General features: G+C 43.0%; 1 long non-coding RNA gene across 3 annotated transcripts in view; it reads left to right on the top strand.

Annotated features, from left to right (window-relative positions):
- The window catches only part of LOC306914665, a 21,458-nt gene extending 11,656 nt beyond the window's left edge, over positions 1–9,802 (top strand). Inside the window, exons 4-7 of one of the 3 annotated variants that reach the window (XR_013788728.1) lie at positions 7,019–7,148; positions 8,117–8,271; positions 8,839–8,940; positions 9,363–9,802. This is a non-coding gene — a long non-coding RNA (uncharacterized lncRNA). The remainder of the gene's footprint in view (positions 1–7,018; positions 7,149–8,116; positions 8,272–8,838; positions 8,941–9,362) is intronic. The other 2 variants (XR_013788729.1, XR_013788730.1) reach the window with 2 other exon arrangements.
- The last annotated feature ends 4,706 nt before the right edge of the window (positions 9,803–14,508 follow it).

Here is a 14,508-nt window from a genome sequence, read left to right on the forward strand (position 1 = left end):
ATCAGCCTGGAAATGCATTGGAGCGGCTATTAAACACGGACAAGACACGGACAAGACAGGTGTCTTTTAGGTGTGAATGAGGCCTGAGGAGTGTTCAGTTTGACTATAGGTGTGGATGGTGCAGTGGTGCTGGAGGGTGTCTGGTGTCATGTGGCAGCCCCAAGTCAGCTTTATGAAAAATAGCAGTCTGCACAGTGTAATTTTGTAAAGCTCATAGTCAAGGTCTTGTTAATGTTTCAACACAGACTCTGTGTCGAAACGTTAATCTATAACAAAGCCTTGATCAGGATCCTTTACAAATTAAGTTCTATTTTTTTATATTGCCTTATCCACTGGTGGTCCTGACCCGCTATGCACCTGCTACCATCCAGTTAGTATTAATTCAGAAAAACCTACTTTAGCCTTGCAGTGAACATGGGAATACACCAGAGGGTGCTACAGATCATTGTAAGTTACCAATGTCTTCACAGGGCGAAGAAGAGGTACTGGCATCAAAATATATTAGAAGTATATGATTAGAAGTACCGGTATTCATTATGCAGAAATCCCCATTTACTGTAACAAGTTATCCCGCCCCCCCATCCCTATTATATTGTATTATTATACCAGTAAGACACCCTGAGGGCGAGAAGTGCTGAAACAACCAAGCTTATAATACGGCACAGTTGAGAAGCAGGAGTTAAACTATTAATCTGGTGTCAGGTCAGCTGTAGAGTTGCTGGCCGGCTCCATATATGCAGATATAGTACTATCCAGGGTTTTATGAGGTCAGTGTTGTGATCTTCATATATGGAGATCCAAGTGATGATAGATAGTCAGCTCCACATATGGAGGTCCATGTGTTGTACCAACAATGTTGGTTCATTTGCAAGTGTGACTTGTGTCGCGGCAACCACACTGGTTATCAAGAGACTGTCACAATATGGCCATATATTGACATTCCCATATGTGTGCTTAATATTGATGACATCAGGGATCTCCATATATGGACATACCAGGGGTTGTATAGGGTATGTCTGTCTGTCTGTCTGTATGTCTCTCTCTCTCTCTCTCTCCGTGTGTGTGCGTGCGTGCTTGCGTGTGTGCGGAGCTACAGTGTTTAACATTCTGTACACAGGTCAGGCCAGGGTAGCAGAGCATTCATTCATTCATTCATTCATTCAGTGCCAGGGGCATCGCATTCACAGAAACCTATTGCCGATGCCCTGTACACACTGTATAGGCTGTCTGAGTCTGACACATGGACCGGTTCTCAAAACTTTTTGTGTCAAGGACCCCCCACATTGATGTGTATTTGGCCGTGGACCCCTTCTGAAAATGGTTTTGTGCCATGGGGTACCCCCAGAATAGATTTGCTTTCCAAACATTTGAGATTTCTTTCAATTTATTCAAACAATAGCAGACATACAAGCTCTCAAAATGTGACACACTGTGAGCTTGCAGATCTGCCTTTTTTGAATAGCCACCATAATAAATGGACAAAGTGGTTTAAATGATTGTGATCGACTGATTGATTGAATGAATACTTAATCAAAAGTTAGAAAAATAGTGCAATGGCTTGTTTCCATTGTGAAGTTATATTAAATACCCCCACTTAAAGACCCCACTTAAAGAACCACTGTTCTAACAGCCTAAAACTAGAAATGCACTCTGTCGAGGTGCCAACTTGTGCCTTGCACATGGCCTACTTGTGCGCAAGCAGAGCGCGCAAGTACTGCTACTATAATGTCTATTACAACTGTTGTTCTAAATCCTTTAGACCCAACCTTGAAACACCAATAAGGGACCACAATTCTTACCCCGACATACATAAATACATACATACATACCCACCCATCCGATCACCAAACGTACCTTAGTTAGTTACGTGATCAGCCAATCCGATCGGCCGAGCGACGCCACCGACATACGCAGCCGATTTCAGTACTTGTGCGCTCTGCTCGCGGCGCAAGTAATAACTCTGGTTTGTTTTGCACATGAAAATGGCCGCCAAAACATGCTGATTATATGGTTGAATCCTGCTCCTCTTTTAGAAGCCAATCTGAACCAAGTCATATTTGTATTAGCCTTGTATATGTCAACAATCACCTGTAAAAGGAAAATAAATATATCTATATTGCACTTTTTTGAGGGGCGCTAGCCCCTATGTCCAGCTTTGAGGGTTTGTGTAAACACAAACATTGAAGACAAAAGTGTGTAAACACAAACATTGAAGTCAAAAGTGAGGACGCAAATTGTGATTGGCCAGAATGAGATCGATGTATGATGAGATCGGGTGTGATTCTTTTTACAAGCTGTATACAAATAGATTTAACTTGTTTCAATCTCGTTGTAAAAGTCCCCAGTGTCAGGTCCAATATGGATCTTTCAAGGCCGATATGATTCTGATATGTTGGAGAATAGGCCGATGATATCAAGCGACCCCTGCCCTCAGATTCCGATTTTCCTTCCATAATTAATGTAGCAAACCCATCGTTTACCCTTTCAAACAATCTTATGCATTCATGTGAAAAAAAATGTGAATCACAGTCAGATAATTAACTTTTTTTAATCAACATTCTACGCGATTGTACTATTAGCCCTAAACCTATAAAAAAAAGTTGCAATTTGAAAATAATTTGTGAAGTTAAAAAAAAGTCTGCCATAAAGGCTTCCATTACTAGGGGCCCATATTTATATTCTGAATCGTGAGCTTTGTTAGAAAGAGCTGCTGGAGAACCTCGCCCTGCTTGACCACCATCTCGGCCCTGGACCGTTGGTTCATGGACTCTATGGTGTGGAACTTTCTCTCCAGCTCTCCGAGGTTTATGAGGAGGGCGTCGCGCCGTTCGTGGAGCCTGTGCTCCGCCGTGTGCATCTGTTGCTCCATGTCCTTGACCGCCTGCTCTGCGAAGCGGACCTTCCTCGTGAAATCTCGCTTTTCCTTGAACAAAGCCTGATTCTCGCACATTATGTCCTTTCGCTCCCTTTCCCAGCTCGCTTCCAACGCCAGCATCTCCTTCCTGAAGTGCTCCTCCAAGGCACTTTGCTCGTTTCCCCAGTTGATCTGCTTGCTCCTCAGCGTGTTCCTGGCGCAGCTCAGCTGGGAGTACAGCACCTTGTTAGACATGTCATCCACCTCGGCCATCTCTTTCTTGGCCTCGACTCCGGACATCTTCAGCTTCCCCTCCAGGAATTTAATCCTCTGCTGGGCAGAGAACAGCCGCTTAGCCATCACCTGATGTTGTCCAACCAGACCCTCTCTCTCCGTCTGCCACATGTTGCTTCCCTTCACAGCGGTCGCCTTCCTGAAGTCTCCCATTGCGACTGGCGCGTTCCTGAAGTTCGTCGCGTCGGGTTCTCTCTGTCTTCGGTGCACCAACTCGTCCTCGTGCCACGGCTCGCTGAGCGGATCTTGGATGTCGTCCCTGCCGTGGTCGTCTTGCAGCGCCTTTGCGTGATCCGGGGTTTTGTCGAAACCCGCCGCACTCGGTGGCAGGGTGTTGCGACGGGACTTATCTCGGTGCGTAGGGATGTGTCTCGGTGCGTAGGCGGAAAAGCGGAGATCTTTGCTTCTCTGCTTGTCGACCGGGTGGGGGACGGGGGTTCTCTCCTCCTTGCCCCTGACATAGAGCTCGTTGGCCGCCGATCGCATCTGTTTCTCCAGGTACTCGGTCCTGTCCATGACCTCGGCCTTCTCCTTTGTGAAGAGGAGCTCGTTCGCCGCAGCCTTCATCTGCTTCTCCAGATACTGAATCCTCTGCGATGCGGAGTTCAGCTTTCCGGCCAGCTGCAGCTTCTGTTCGATCAGGCTCGCTCTCTCTTTGAGCCATTTGGTTTCGAACGGAACGCTCTTGTTGTATCGGAAGTTAGTCGATAGTGGCCTGGTCTCGCGAGGTGGCTTCTGAACGTCATCCCAGTCGTCTTTTAGCACACTGGCATATTCCGAGGTCTTCGTGTTCCATTTCGGTGCAGCGGCGTCACTCCTCAGATAATGTTTGCGGGCAGATGGTGGTTGCAACTTCTGTTGCCCCCTTCTTTTTTGCTTTTTGTTCTTTTTCTGTATCTCCTCATCCCTGTCCAAGACCTCTGTTTTAACAGAGGACGTGCGGCCCACATCGTTTTCAATGGCTTGCTTTGCTTTCTGTATACCGAGTTCAAACTCCTGCAGATTGGGACGCAGTTTCTTTCCCCTAGTGTAACACACCAGTGCGGACTCAAAATCACCGATGACGTACAGCGCCTCTCCCTTGCAGTGCAGCCCCCGGTAAAAGTCCTTGTCATCCTTGAGAGAGGCCTCTGCGTCTCTCAGCGCGTTTTCAGTATCCCCTACCTTCAGATAGCATGCCGATCGGGAAGCGAGGCAGTTCTTGTCATCTGGCTGAAGTAGCAGTGCCTTGGTATATCGTTCAATTGCCTTGACATCCTCCGACATGTCGGCCGATTGCCCCTTTGTGGTCGTTGGTAGTGTTCAACTTGTTCTATCAGAGATCTCCACCTGCCATTCATTGACTTGGGCTCCCTCCGCCGACAGCTTTTTTATACCGCCAGCACTAACGATGTCACACGTCATGCTGACGTCACTCACTCTAATAGTCTCTATGCACACACGCCATTCTGGAAAGATCCTGGACCCCTTCCCTACTTCCTTCACAGGTGTTACTACTGATACTAATGGGGACTGCCCTTAAGTCTGACCTTTAGTCCGACCTGTGCTGCAGGTTACAAATCACCTGTGGAGCGGGTTACAAATCACCTGTGCTGCGGGTTACAAATCACCTGTGCTGCGGGTTACAAATCACCCATGGCTTCCTGTGAGGTTAGGGTTAGGTTATGGTTTGGGATAGCGTTAGTAATGGTCGGGAGGTCGAACCAATGCCATGCTACCGATACTAACCAAGGCTCTGTTCCATTCTGCATGGTCAAACATAATAGTCCAGGCTGCTGCTATTGTGCATATTGGCTCACTGGAAACACTCTGCTACACCAGAGGGTCTCAAAGTGTCCTCGAGTGAGTTCCAAATGGCCCTGTACAGGTGTGTAACTCTGAGAGTGTACACTCTCAAAGTGGGTGCAGTGGAGCCTTATGGTGCTGTGACGCAAGGCCGAGGGTGCCGCACTTTGATAATATTTGGAATTCATCACTTCGGTTTGGTACCTGGACCCCTTTTTACTTAGTAAAAAGGACCTGCGGGTATTATTGTTTGATCTAAATCAAATCTATTCACCAAAAATAGCCGATCTCCAAGCTCACAACGCGTCCCAATGGTAATAAGCTTGTAGATCGGCTATTTTGGTGAATGTTCCACCCAGAATCGGGATGCTGGGGTTCAAATGGTTAAACAAAGTTAAATAAAGTTATTTACAACCTGTCCTAATCTCTCAAGTTCACCTGGTGACATACTGTATCTTAAGGGGTTAAGATTTACATATTTGTGTAGCGCAATATGACAAATGTAAGGTGCTATAATGTATAAATAACAATATAATTCCCCTGTAAAATCCTGTGTTATTTTAACACCAGAGAGAGTCCCTAGATTACAAACTGGTAGATGTCAAGGACCCCCCTGGGGGTCCCCGGACTCTGCGTTGAGAACCAGTGATCGACATGGAAGCCATGTAGTGGCACGTAGAGCCAGTCGCTCTGGATTGAGAGCATCTGCTAAATAAAATGCCTCAACTGTAAATTGATGGAGATCACTGACTTCATGATGTGGCACAGCAATCAAATTGCAGCCAATGTTCCCTGCACAAGGCACTGTACTAGACTGTAGTATCAATGTCCAGACAGCAGGAGGCAGCATACTGCTGTAACATCACATTGAGGCTGGCTGGCTGGCTGGCTGGCTGGCTGGCTGGCTGGCTCAAATATAAAAAGAGAAAATGCCCGGCCCCGGAGACACTTCCTTAGCCTACAGGTGGCACGCGCATTACATGTGTTAGGCTGCACAACAGTGACACTTGGTGATGAAAACCAACCAAACGCTATTTTCGTGCTCGGACAAAGCCAGCCAGGGACCCAGGACACAGCCAGAGACACACAAAGCTCCAGATAGGAGTGGTTGCACCACTCAAAAATCACACTTTGTGTGAAGTGAGGGGCTCTTATAATTATTATCATCACATTCCGGCCAATCACTTTTGGTGTCCTCACTTTTCTGTCCTCACTTTTTATCTTCTCCTCCTCTACTCCTCCTCTACTCCTCTACCCCTAACAGTGATCGTTCATGAATCGAAGCACGTCCGGGTGCTTCAGACACAACTGAACAACTTCCATTTAAATGAATAGCTGGGGGCAGGGCTGTCTGCTCTCTAGTTTATATATAACTCTATGGTTTTGTGATGTTCTATTTTGTTCTACTTTGTTTGCATTAGTTTATGGGTAAATAGAGAGCCTCTGGTGCCTCTTTTTTGAGGGGCGCTAGCCCCTCCTATATTCAGCTATAGTGTAGATTTTTGTCCTAACACAAACATTAATTAATTAAGACAATGATTGGGGAATTTACGTCATGTGTCTGAGCAAATCGGCTATTTTCGTCCTACACATTAAATTCCCATTGACAATGAACGGAGAATTTACATCATGTTAAATACGATGATAAGAGCGCCCCTCACTTCACACAAGTGTGATTTTTACTATACAATTTATGTCAAATGTATCAATGTAATGGAGTTGCATCATGGCAAGGTAACCACCACATAACACAAACCTCTTCCAAAGTGCCTTTATACAGGGCATGTGTTGGGCCCTCATCGTTTCCACTAGCTTGCTGTGCTTTCTGGAGTTCAAACTGCTGCAAAGTTGGACACAGTTTCTTCCCCCCTATGGTGTAACACACCAGTGCAGATTCTAAATCGATGTCCTCTCCCTTATTACAGTACAACCCCTGGGTAGCAGTGCTTGTCCTCTTTAGGCTGCTCTGCATCTCTCAAAGCGTTTTTTTGTATGTGTAAGTTTTAATACTTGAGTATATACTTTATCCACCACAGCCTGGAAAAATAAAATGATTTATTTATTTTCCCCCTAACACTGCTCCAGCTGCCAAGATAGTAGAGTGTAGGCCTCCAGAGAAGCCAGTCAATGGGGATGTCCTGCCTGTATTCCAGACCCACAGGAACGCACCCAGGGTGCCGGCCCGGTTCCGGCGAGCCGCCCCGCATCCGAAACGGTAGAGAAATGAGAGTCACCATGTGCCGGTCCCTCTACTGTACCCTCTATTGTACTGTACTGTACTGTACTGGCACACCCGAAATCATCATATATACAGTTAATATGTGCGTGTGTGTTTGTGTGTGTGTTTTAGGTTGCGCACATGTGGTGAAAAACAACCATGCTGTTTTCGTGCTCATACCCAGCCAGGCAGGCACCCACCCAGCCAGCCAGCCACCCACCCACATATCTCCGTAAGGGAGTGGTTGCAGTGGTTTTTCCCATAGACATTTCAAAATGTATTTATTTAAAGACCTTATAAGCGTCGTACAAAGCCAACTCTTGTCGTGACAAATCATGACAACAAACACAATACTTTGGACCAAACAAATAACTACAAAAAAGAAAAACTTCTTTCTAATTATTTGTTCAGCCTGAAAAATTGTGTTTGTTGTCATGATTTGTCACGACAAGAGTTGGCTTTGTCCGTGGCGTAAACGTCTTTAAATAAATACTTTCTGAAAAGTCTATGAGGAAAATGAACGGGGATTTATTTTCCGGGGCGGGACTGCGACGCTCTATGGGGGTTGGGTTGTTGTGCTAATTCGCTAATTTCAATCGAAATAAGTATTAAAGTGTGCCGCTTGGGATACTATTTACATTATGAAGAGAGGATATTAAAAAAAAAAAATGTTTAGCTTTGGAAATAAGCGATTTAGCACAACACCCCAGTGCCCCATTCAATTCAATTCAATTCATTGAGGGCTTATATTAGGGAAAATAGCCAATAATGCGCTTTTGCACAAAATTGGTGGGGACGTACTGTAAAAACTACAAAGAAAGCCTTCTAGTGTGGAATTCTCCTTTAAACTAGTTAATGATGATGATGGAATTATTATAAAATTGGCATTAGAAAACATCAGGACACAATTGAAATAAAGTGACATGAAAATATTGGTATGTTTTTATCTTTCCTCAACATGACAGGTGTATTTTCTGGCCATGTAGGCGATGGTGAAGATGATGACGATGGAGAGCACAAATCCAGTTCTGCTGATGGAGAGAAACACCAGGATCTCCATCTGGTGACAACAGTCACCTTCGTCATCGTCCAACCTGTTATTTGAGGCCACACTACAGTGGTAAGCACCAGCAGTGTGGACTGTACAGTTCAGATTAACAGAGTCTCCTGGTTTCTTCTCTGGAGGCTGCTGGATGATCACTTGGATGCTGGACGATGACCCTTTGACATGGAGCATGATTCCTTCTTGGAAATGAATGTCACTATCGTGTATTTTCAATCCACAGTAATACACTGCAGAGTCTGATATTTGCACATCTGATATATTGAGATGATTTATTCCTTCTCCTGAGACGGTGGCGAAACGGGGACAGTTCTTACATTTCTCAGACATAACATTCTTTGTATTGTACCTGCCCCGGGACAATATCGCCTCAGGTTTATCTCCAAAGCGTTGCTTGTACCAGTAGTAGGTCGTAGTGTCACTGCTGTGATCAAAGCAGGGCAAAGTCACGTTGTCCCCAGCATCAGCCATTATAAACTGCTGTTCTAGCACTGATAGCTGAGAAAAATTAACTGCAAAAAGAAATGCATAAATATTATATATAATGAAATCATTTTTTGGTCTGTAAACCCCCCCCCCACACACATTAAAATGAATGTGTTTTTCTTTACCTTCGCTCCATAGAAGTAGACAGATTAGATGCAAGGCGGTCTTTGATGCTGCAATCATCTTCAAGTTTGTCTCTTGAGTGGAAAGAGTTTACAAAGTTTGACCACATCTTAAGAGGTTTGTGTGGCTGTGAGGATGACACGGGTGGGGGTGGTAGTTTTGGGCATAGACATATAAACGTAGACGCCTCTTCCAGCTCTGGGGCACGTGTCAGAATTTAATTTGCTTTCTTTTAAATATCTTTAAAATTTTAGAATTATTTTACTAGTACTTTGCTAGGTGTTTTATTGTATTGTCTTGAATGTATGCATTGACATTGTGTGTGTGTGTGTGTGTGTGTGTGTGTGTGTGTGTGTGTGTGTGTGTGTGTGTGTGTGTGCGTGTGTGCGTGTGTGTGTGTGTGTGTGTGTGTGTGTGTGTGCGTGTGTGCGTGTGTGTGTGTGTGTGTGCGTGTGCGCACCCAAACAATTGTAATTATGAGATTTTCATAATGTTGCTTATTCTTATAATTCTCCTTTTTTGTTCTTCACTATTTTTAGCTCTTTGCTTTGTTCTTGTTGCAATGTTGAAGAAGTGAAACCAACATCTCCACCACATTGTCAACGTTCTGGCTGCAGGCCAAGCAAGAAGAGGTTTATTATTACGCAGGAAATGTGGTCTGCTGGTACAACACATCTCACATTGTGCACACAGTGAACCTTGTTTTAAAATGACACCTATACGCAAAGTAAAGTAAATGAACATTTGAAAGACAATATTGAACAACGTGAATAGAAGAAATGCAAAACGATTATCATGTAATTGCAACTTTTTATATAATATAAGAAAATTCGTTATATAATAAAGATGGAAAAAATCACACCCGTGTGAAGTGAGTGGTGCAACTCTGTGCGGGGGTTCCCCGGGGGGGGGGGGGCCTTCCTCAACGTTTGTGCAAATGCTGAGGAAGGCCATACAGGCCGAAACGCGTACGTTTTCATTCTCAGAGGTAAATAAAATCATGTAAAAGGACATACAATGATTGCTGGCATTTTCTTCACCTCAACTTATATCTTCGAGCCTTGCACCTAGAAGGATTTTGTTTGAACCTGGAGTGCTGCGGGTTGTCTGCTACGGCAGTACTTTTCTCTCTACTCTAAACAATGCCTAAGTAAAAAATAAAAATAAAAAAAACTCAGTTTGAGATACAATTCTGAAGCTTTATTTAGCTAAAATAGATGTTTTGCGGATGTTTACAGTTATGTTTACTTTAGTGTCAAACATTTTGATTTGATTGACCTCCATTTGTCTTTATAAATGCTGCCAATTTCATCCCAATTGTTCTGGCACACCTCTGTCTTGTGTGCAGTAGCAATGTGACAATGCAACATCAGAACCAGCTGTGATAAATGTAGTGTCGTATTAATAGGCAAGATGTAGAGGCTTACAGAGTTGCGAGCCCCCGCTTTGTTCTTACATCTTTAGCCATAGAGTAAAATGTTATTACAGTAGCCTATATGGGTATTTTAATATTTGTGCACACTAATAATATTTTACTATAAAAACAATAATTCCAGACTCCAGTAGTCATTAATAGTGTGAGTAACTATATGAAGTAACTGTGAAGAAGCATATTGCAGTTTGGCATGGTGTGCAGAATGTGCACAGGGGCAGGGGCACATCATCCACCAACACTAATGCATTCACAGCAACAACATGCAGGAAGCACAGCTAAGAGAGTACAACTATGGCTCTTTTTAAACCACAACAACCACTGATCATAGGTGACAGGAGCCTCCAGCCCTCCACAATATGCACGTCAGCACTCTGTTTTAGCCTACTGAAAGCATGAACACAATAGAAAAGTATCAGATCGGCCCTTATTTGTCATATCGGGTCATATCGGTATTGGTGAATATGCCAGTCTAACCACCGATCCGACACGGGTAAGGGGTTGACACGTATGGCAGGTAAATAAAATGTTGTTGTTGGGACATGTGGAGTTTGCTTTGGAGTTGCCCAAACTGCAAGTGCACATTTGAGATATATAGCTAGATAGCTATAAACACAACATGAGATCACGACACTGGTATCGATATTCAGTATTGGTATCGGCTAACAGAAATTGAGGTATCTGGATTGGATCGGAAGCGAAAAAAGTGTATCGGGACATCCCTAATAGAAACCAATGATAAGTAAGCATTATTTTGTGATAGATTTTTTATTTTTTTAATGAAACAACTCAAGGGGGTATAGGCTAATCTGGACTAGAGGTGTATATTCCGGACTAGCTTGTTGCGACACCATTGTCCTATAAACCAGGTTTATAATTAAATCACTCTGGATTAGAGCGTGCGTGTGATAAATGCTATTGAACTTGTAATCATTCTACTCCCAGCCACGGTACTACTATAGGCTGGTCAGTACGAGAGCAACATTACACCTTGTGGTTTGCTGAGAATTACAAAATAGTAGTGTTGCACTTTTGATATGTTTCCATGCCCATGGTATAGCCACAATCAATCTCTCATGACCTCATCACAATTCACAAGGCAGGGCAAACGGTTTGCCCAATCACACACAGCTGCACACCTCTTAAGATGTGGTCTATGTCCTTAAACTCTTTCCACTCAAGAGACAAACTTGAAGATGGCGGCAGCAACAAAGATCATCCTGCATCTCATGTTGCTTCTATGGGGAGAAGGTAAAATACCACTTTTTTTTCTTCTTTTTCTTTTTTTACCTACAATTAAAATAAAAATCCATTTATTTGATGTTTATACTGTATATTTCTGTTGCAGTTCATGTTGTTCAGTCATCGGTGCTAGAACAGCAGCAGAATGGTTTCATCATGGCCGATGTCGGAGACACTGTGACTTTCAACTGCTCCGTTCCAGATGACTTCAGGAGCTACTACTGGTACAAGCAAAGTTTTAGAGATAAACCTGAGCCATTAGCCGTCCGGAACAAGTACGGAAGTAAGGAAGCTACTATGTTCGAGAAATTTAACAATTCCCGTTTCTCTGTGGTCATAGGGGAAAAAGAAGATCATCTCAAGATCTCAGATGTGCAAATGTCAGACTCTGCAGTGTATTACTGTCTGATGCTGTCTGATTCGTTGGACATTGAGTTCAAAGAAAGGATAATGCTCCATGTCAAAGGTTCATCGTCCGGCATCCAAGCGATTGTCCAGCAGCCTCCAGAACAGTCAGTCCAGCCTGGAGACTCTGTGACTCTGAATTGTACCGTCCACACTGCTAGGACTGACTATGCTGTGGCCTTGTGTGGGGAGATAGTGGATGGGGAAGGTGAGGAAGGTGACTGTCGTCACCAGTTGGAGATGCTGGTGATTCTGTCCATCAGCAGAACTGGAGTTGTGCTCTGCATCATCTTCGTGTTCACCATCATCTACATGGCCAGAAAATACACCTGCCAATGCAATGTTGAGGAAAGATAAACAAAACATACCAATATTTTCATTTCAATTGTGCCATGATGTTTTCTAATGCCAATATTTTAATAATACCATTTGCATTCAAAATAGCTTCTGTACTATTCAATAGTCTTGTTTATTTTTCCATATTTATTATATAACGTGTTTTTTTTAATATTATTGTCAAAAAGTTGCAATTACATGACAATTCTTTTCATTTCTTCTATTCACGTTGTTCAATTATTGTCTTTCAAATGTTCATTGACTTTACTTTGCGTATACGTATAGGTGTCATTTTAAAACCAGGTTCACTCTGTGCACAATGTGAGATGTGTTGTACCAGCAGACCACATATCCTGCGTAATAAACCTCTTCTTGCTATGACAGAGTGGAAAGTTCCTAGTTGTCTCTACATCTCTGAGCTGAGAGGGCCTCATCACTACACGCCTGCAACCAGCACTTTGACAATGTGGTGGAGATGTTGGTTTCGGTCAACAGTGCAACAAGAAAATAATTAAGAATGACATGCAGTAGTAAGGCAAGGTTTTAAAGCTACATCTCAGTAGATGATGTGTGCATGTGTAGTGCCCCCAAACAAGACCTGGCCATGACAGCTCTGCCAATCCTGCTCAGTAGGTTGTGTGTTGGTTTGCTGAGTGGGAGGCTGGGGTTCGATCACTAGTACTACGGATGGGTTTATGTTTATGTTTATTTATTTGATATGGACATAACAATTACATTCATTGCTCATTGCACAGTTGTACAAATTGTAGATGCATCATTTTACGTGTTAGCACATGTGCTAGTTTTCACCACTCCACAGAAGACTTCTAAAAAACAGTCTGACACAAAACAGTGACACTATAGTTTAAAAAACACCCAATCAAATACAAAAACTATACATTCTAATAATATTTACAGCAAAATTACAATACCCATTACATAATCTCCAATACAAAAGTAAAGTAAAAAATAATCACTCTAGTAACCCAGTCAGAAGCTATACATGTGAACACAGTTGATTTGATTTCTCAACCATAGTTTGACTTTGAGTCCTCTAGAACACGTTACCATTCGTCTCTAGTTTTAGAACCGTAGGTTTGCTCCCTTTACTGAGAAGGCAGACTGTCCGAATGAGTTGTTACACCTGGGAACAATACAGTTACCACTTGTTGAGGCTCGTGTGGTTGCTCTACCAGAGCTCGGAAGTCTATCAACCAGTCCAGAGAACAAAGGTGAAACATGACCATGTAAACATTTTAAAAACAATTTGACAGTAGAAAAAAACACAACATTTTCAAACGTGTTTTTTTAAGATACCACAAAGGTGCCATCTCATCGGGTTTTAATCCATGATTTTTATAGCCTGTTTGTATATTGATGTTATTGGTGTTAAGACAGTTTGAGAGGATTGTGACCATTGTGACCATGTCGTACTGCTGAATATTTCATTGTTTATACATGCAACATGCACTATGCTTATTTATAATCACAAGTAAAAGGTGAACATATAGCAACTAATATTAGGATGATATGTGGTCCCGGGAGAAGCGTCAAATCATCTCACGATCTTGGAAGTTCAAATGTTAGACTGCCGTGTATTACTGCGGGATGGGTCACTATTATGACATTCGGTTCAAAGAAGAGATCACGCTCTTCGTCAAAGGGTCATCGTCCAGCATCCAAGCGATCGTCCAGCAGCCTCCAGAGAAGAAACCAGGAGATTCTGTGACTCTGAACTGTACCGTCCACACTGCTGGTGCTTACCACTGTACTGTGGCCTCAAATAACAGGTCGGACGATGAGGAGGCTTGGTGACTGTTGTCGTCTACATGGTCTGAAAATACACCTGTCATGTTGAGGAAAGACACCAAATATTTTCATGTCACTTTATTTCAATTGTTTGATTGAATACACCTCCTCATCCTAACTATCCAGCCAATATGGCATACAGTAAACGTACATAGCTACATTGTGCCAGCTTGTGGACAGATACAAACAAACGTGCAATTTGTCTCTCACTCGTTTAGCTTGCTGAACTTTATCGTCTGATGTCATTTAATGCTGCTATTAATGGTTAATGTGGTTAAACGCTAACGTGACATGGATGCGTTCCAGGTCTCAATGGATTAATAATAATTGCATTTGCCTCCAAAACAGCTTTATTTGAAACTTGAGGAACAACAAATATCATTATATGATTATATTCTATAGGCTACTATAGTCTATTGTTTATTTTACTATTTATTTTATCATACAATGATACATCAAAA

Source organism: Electrona antarctica (assembly GCF_951216825.1).
Source record: "Electrona antarctica genome assembly, chromosome: 21".
NCBI classification, from domain to species: Eukaryota; Metazoa; Chordata; class Actinopteri; order Myctophiformes; family Myctophidae; genus Electrona; species Electrona antarctica.